Genomic DNA, 6870 nt, shown 5'->3' on the forward strand with positions numbered 1-6870 from the left:
GGTGGAGAAGCACACCCTGCAAGAACAAGGTCAAGGAAGAATCAAATTTCTTTACACCAAACACCCTATGGGAAATCTGTTTTAGAACATATACATCTTTATAGGGTTATGCTTAACCTAGATGTATTAGATTTCAAAAACAGAGAAGATATCATAGATGATTGGACATCTGCTATGAGAATCGTAGCAGGAACACTTGATCTCAACAGAGAATGATTCATTAAACTTTTGGAAATGAGTCTTATGAGATCAGTGAAAATTGTTTGGAACATGACTTCGGTAGAAACTAAAGAATCAGTCCTAGCCGGAGAATCTCTTAGCGAGATAGCAGGAAGAATGTCTACCCTCTTTAAAGCACAGTTTATAGGGGTAGACTTTTTTAACAGTCAAGATACTGAGAAAAAAAAATACTCAAGCTCTGTATAGTCTTTAATTACATGACATATGTTTAGTGGATGATTACATTATGTTATTCACTAAATATAGATGAAATTCAGGGGTCGAAGAAGATATAGCAATGCAGCTCTTCTTCGCCAAAATGTCAAGTCCCTGGAGAGAAATGCTAATAGAGAATATGTCCCTAGCAATCCAGATATATTGGCACGAAGAGCCTCTTTCTTAAAGGAAAATTGGCAGAATGGCGCCATTTGGGACCATTACAAAAGAATTGCAAACGATTAAGGGGTATTAACAAACGTACTCATTTATGTTGTAAGGAAAATGATCTTCTAACGATTATTGAAAGTAAACCATAGAAGCATAAAATAAAAATTTTTAAGCCTCATCCTTATGCTAGAAGTGGAAGGAGTTCTTGGAAACCAAGAATAGTTTGGTCTAGACAAAAAGTCAGATCTTATAAATCTGGACAAAGAAGCGGACCATCAAGAAGTAGGATATCATCCCAAGCATCGAGTACATCTCGAAGTATGGGAAGAACACCTACAAAGAAAACTTTCAGAAGAGCTCATACTCGAGCTAATGAAAGTTTTAAGTATTGTAATTGCTGGACATGTGGAGCAAGAAGTCATATCTCAACCAACTGTCCAGAAAATGAAAAAAAAAGTATTAAATGCTTCGATTCAACCTCGGATTTTGAAGAAGAAGTTTATTACTAAGATCTTATTCAGGTATACCGATTTGAGGATATTGCGTCAGATGAAAGTATATATGATGAAGAAGAAGTCTTGAGTCAGGGAGAATCTGATGGATCTGAATCAGAATCTGACTGAAGAAGAGGTTTTTCGATATGAAACACCTGAAGATTTGTCTGGTTTCTTTAGCCAGACAACCATATCTCATAAGGAGGAAAATGACAATTCTTATGGAACTTACATGAAATAGAATGGAGATGCAGCTAATTCTTTCTGAAGAAATTAAGGAGGAATTACAAAAACTCAAGATAGAAGTAGCACGGACTATGTCCTGGATTCATATCGGAGCAATCCAAATTATGATAAAAGCTACTTTCAAAGAATGAATATATTCACCTATTGATATCGCTATATGCGATAAACGAATGGGTAATCTTCAAGATTCAGTACTGGGAACTATCTCAAGAAATCTCTGCGCAGGAAAGATTGTAGGAGTAATCTATCCGAGAATTGTCTACAACTTGGCAGATCGAGATTTTAGCTGAGCCTTGACATTGCATCAGAATTTCAAGAAAAAAAGGCTGATGAAAGAAGGTAATAGACCATATTATATTACCTATCAAATCTCATATGCTTTATCTAACACACATCATTCAGAAATATTTATTAGAAATGAGTTTATTGAAATACCTGAGATATTTGAAAAAGTTGCTCAGGTAATTTATCCAGAAAGGGTTGAGTTTCTTTTAATACAGGAAACAAATATTCAAATACAAGACAAACCGATTCTACAAAAGAATCAAAGTCTTAGATTGGAATCAAGAAGACTATCTTTTCAAGGAGATTGAATTACAAGTTATTGCCTATAGGTGGGGAACAACACCTATCCAAGAAACCCAACAGGAGCCAAAAAGCTTTTCTACCATAGGAAATCTTAGATATCCATAGGGGTGGAAGGAAGTAGAAATAGTATTTGATATTACAAAACAAAGGAATCAATTTTCTTGTAATACCATATACTATTTAGAACAACCAATGATAGGAACTTACCAAGAAATGATTAAGATCGGTGAATTGGAAGTTCATATCAAAGGAATTCCAGGAAAAGAACCAGATCGATTGATTCTTGGATTAGAGTTTCTCAAGGAACACAAACCTTGGAAACGACTAGAGTATGGAATGGAGTTTATGGCAGACGATAGGATGTGGAAAATCGAATGACCACAAGCTCATTCTCCATATACATTCTAGTAGGAATGTTGTATGAACAATATAAGGCAGAATATTTCGCTGCTTATAATGATTCATGTGCCGGAATCAGTACAGCAAAAAGAGGAGTTTTTCCAAATAATTTGGAAGAAGAATTACCAAAGATTTCTGGAAGAGATTTTTCTTGAAGAATCTTAATCTTATGCAAAGGGATTAAGATGACTGAAATCGTAATTGGCAGTGTGGGACAAACACCTTGGTACAAGATAAAAACACCACCAATTTACTTTCATGATACAGGAGCTGGCATTTTTCTAGGAAACAATTTCCTAAAAATGTTTAAGTCCTATACGCAAGAAAATAAGAATAGAATATTAGTGTTCACAACACCTTGTGATCACAAAATCATAGTCCAGAGACTAAAAGAGACATTTTACAGAAAATTATCAATCCAGTTTCGCAGCAAGCATGGTGATAAAGGAAAACTTCTGAATCCAAAAATAAAAAATTCTAGACGGTTTGGAGAAACAATGCTCCAACTAAGAGCAGATAAAGAGCTCCAATCAGAAGAAATAGAATGCCTTAAGATAGCTCTACATAAGAATGAGGTAGAGTTTGAATCCAAAGTATCCTTAGAAGATGTCAAGAAAAAGATCAAAGAAAATTACAATAAAGATCCTTTGGCATTGTGGGATAAAAGTCAACTCAAAGCTTGCCTTAAAATTAAGGAAGGCAAAGAGTATGAATTTGTCTGTTGCAAGCCTATCCCAATGAACATAATTGATCAAAGGGATATGCAAATTATAATAAAGGAACATTTGGACCTTGGTTTGATCAAAGCAGAAATTTCACCATACAGCAGCCCAGGATTCCTGGTAAGAAATCATGGTGAAATAAAAATGAACAAACATAGACTAGTTATTAATTACCAAGAGATTAATAAGATTCTGGAGTTTGATGGGTACTTTATACCTAGTAGAGAACATCTAATCTAGAGATTTTCTCTGATGTTTGTAAAAAAGAAGAACTGGTTCTATCAGAAAAGAAAGCAGTCAAGAAAGATTGAATTTCTAGGAATAGAAATCGATGAGTCTGGAATAATTTTGCAGGATCATATAGTAGAAAAGGTGCAAAATTTTCCGAACGAACTAAAAGAAAAAAAAAACTTCAAAGATTTTTGGGAATTGTTAATTTTGTTGGGATGTTTATTAAAAACCTAACAAAACACAGGAAGGTGTTCAGTTCATTACTGAAAAAAGATTCAAAATTTATATGGACAAAAGAACACACACATAGACTTAGTCAACTAAAGGAGATTTGTAAGAATCTTCCAAAAATGGTTATTCCCCAATATGAAGATGATCCGGTATTATATACGGATGCCAGTAATCATTTGTGGGCGGCAGTCTTAACAAAGCTCACTCCAGAAAGAGAACAGCCATACAGATATTGCAGTGGACTACTCTCAGATGCAGAAGCTATAAGATGCCATATCAACGAAAAGGAATTATATGCAGTAAAAATGGCTTTTGAAAAATGGTCAATATTCTTACTCGCAAAGAAATTCACTTTAAAAGTTGATAATACACAGGTAAAAACTTTCTTAAGGAATAGAATTGAGTCTAAACCTGATAAGGCCATATTATTAAGATGACAAGCATTATGTCAAAATTTTATTTTTGATATTGTGATAATTAAATCACATGAAAATATTCTTGCAGATTTTTTAACAAGATATGGACAGCGGTGATATCGATGCCATCTGTAACGCCCCGAAAATTTGAGGGTCCACGCGAACCACATGCATTTGAGTTATTTAAATTCCTTGTATATTTCAATTAGTTGTTTTAATTGCATGGATTAATTATGTTGTGCATATTTGTATGTTTAAAATATATTTTTATATATGATTGCATTAAAATGTATTTTTAAAGATTATTAGGGTTGCGATCGAAGAACGGAGACCGAGGGTTGAAAACGTAAAATGTTTTTATTAAATAATTATTTTTAATTTTTTAAAATATGGTTGATGGTTTTTTTTATTTTTCAAAATACGGGGTTTTGTGGTGATTTTATACGCTGGGACGTAAATTTTATCGGTGTTGGTTTTTCAACAAAAATACGAACTTTTTGGCAACCCGGCTAATAAATGTACAAACTTATTTTTAACAAAACTATTTTATTATTTTAATTAAATCCTAATTAAGATTAATGGGCCTAAATTATGAGCTTAATAGGCCTAAGCTTAATTAAGGATTTTATTAATATATAATATGAAAAACACCCACAAACCACACACAACCTACACGCCTCAAATCAGAATTTTTCCCTCACCAAAACACTCCAATACACGACTCACCCACACACATCAATTGGTAGAAAAATTCGAAAGAAGCTCAAGGAATTCAAGCCAAGGTTCTTGCCCCGTTCTTCGCAAATCGTCAACGAATAATAGTAGATTTAAAACGTAAAGGCACGCCTATTCTTTCCTTCAAAACATCATCACCATAATATGTTTTTATGCATGAAAAGTATGGAAATCAAGTGTCACTTTGATTTATTTTCGAAATTTCATCATATGTCAAACTTTTGACTTGTATATTCCTTCAAAAATCATATTTTTGTATGGTTTAAGGACTGCCATGATTTAGGTTATGATTAAGAATGGTATTACACATGATATATGATCCTAGACACACACTACACACGCTTGAAACCACGAAATAATAAGCTGGTAAAACATGTTGCAGTCATGCGAGGATAAGGGATCGGTCTTGGTCTTTGAGGGCTCGACTGGGCTTTGGCTGGGTCCAGGGGTTAGCCAGGGTCGTGGGGGAGTCAGGGATATAATCCTAGTCATGCTAGGACTCGAGCTAAGTGGGCTGGGAGGAGTCCTTGCCAACAAGGACTCCTACCCGAGAGTGGCAAGAGGCATGCGCAGGTTGCAGGCTTGCGTAGGAATCAAGGGCTCGGCCTGGGGTTCAAGGGCTGGGATAAGGTGCATCCTAAGGTCCTATGTGAGTGCTGGAGAGGCTGGTTTGAGAGCCGAGTCGATGGTTAGAGTCCTAGGCACCTAAACATGAGTCCTTGTCTACATGGGTTTCTCGGCCACTTCATGGGAAAGCTGATGTGGTTCGCTTATGGGGCTAGGGGCGGTTTCCGTGAGTTCCTAGGGTCCATTGGGGTGCCTAAGGGTGTTGGTCAGTGGTTGGTCCAGCTTGGCTCGTGCGTGGTTCGTGAAAATCGGACCATGGCTCGAGGTCGAAACAAATAGGTCAAGTTAGGGTTTTTAAAAGTTAAAATAATCAAAACACGGCTCAAGGGGGTCGAGTCATGGTTCACAAGGGCTAAAATAATATAAAAAGTCTAAATTGTGAATTTAGGAATTTTATATTAAAGTTTGGAATTTTTCGGGATTAAAACGCCTTCAAAACGACTAATTACGAATTAATTAAAAAGCCTAGTATTTGAGCTAAATAAAATTATAGAAATTTTAATTTAGGCTTAAATAATTATTTANATAAATTTTATCGGTGTTGGTTTTTCACCAAAAATACGAACTTTTTGGCAACCCGGCTAATAAATGCACAAACTTATTTTTAACAAAACTATTTTCATATTTTAATTAAATCCTAATTAAGATTAATGGGCCTAAATTATGAGCTTAATAGGCCTAAGCTTAATTAANAAGACATGTTAGAGTCAAAGAAATTAAGAAAAAGTCAAAAACGTGAAATGTTACGTCTAGGGGTAAAACGGTCATTTTACATCTAGAAATTAGTAAACGTCATCGCATCGTCCTGAATGCTGTTTTATATGCTAATATGATTATTTTCAATGTTTATGAATGGTTACATGTTAAAATGATTATTTAAATGTTTATGGATTTTTATATGTTAAAACGTTTATTTTAAATGTTTGCAATTTAACATGTCAAAATGTTATTTTAAATGTTATGATTTAATATGTTGGTTTTAAAATTTTTATGAATTTTATGATTTAATATGTTATGATTTATTATTTTAAATGTTTACGGATTTTTATGGTTTACCATTGGCATTTAAAAGATATGTTGCATGCTTGGTTTCAAAATAAAACGATATTATTATGCATGTTTTTCTTATGTGATGGAAATATGAAATGTTGAAGGACGTGAAGGGATTGTGACTAAATATGTTGGAGATATCGTGAGGGTTATGGTCCCAGTGAGAGCCCGACGATCGTGTTTTCGTTGATACGAATTCGAATACGAATATGAATATGTTAATACGTAAGGCCAAGGCCCAGTTGACCGGTGAGAGTGTTGCTGGTGTCCCCGCCGCCAGTACTGTGATTACTGTAGATAGATCCATCGCCCAATACGTTTAAGAATACGAGTCACAATCACGATCTGAATTCAACAAACACGAATATGAATATGTTGATATGAATATGTTTACGAAAATGTTTATGAAAAGTTTATGAACATGATTATGTTTAAAGTGATGCATCATTATGAAAATGTTTTTATTTAAAATTTATGCATTATGAAAATGTTTTCATTTAAAGTTTATGCATCAAGAAAATGTTT

This window comes from Primulina huaijiensis, unplaced genomic scaffold (genome assembly GCF_012295235.1).
Source record: "Primulina huaijiensis isolate GDHJ02 unplaced genomic scaffold, ASM1229523v2 scaffold34381, whole genome shotgun sequence".
Classification (NCBI taxonomy): Eukaryota; Viridiplantae; Streptophyta; class Magnoliopsida; order Lamiales; family Gesneriaceae; genus Primulina; species Primulina huaijiensis.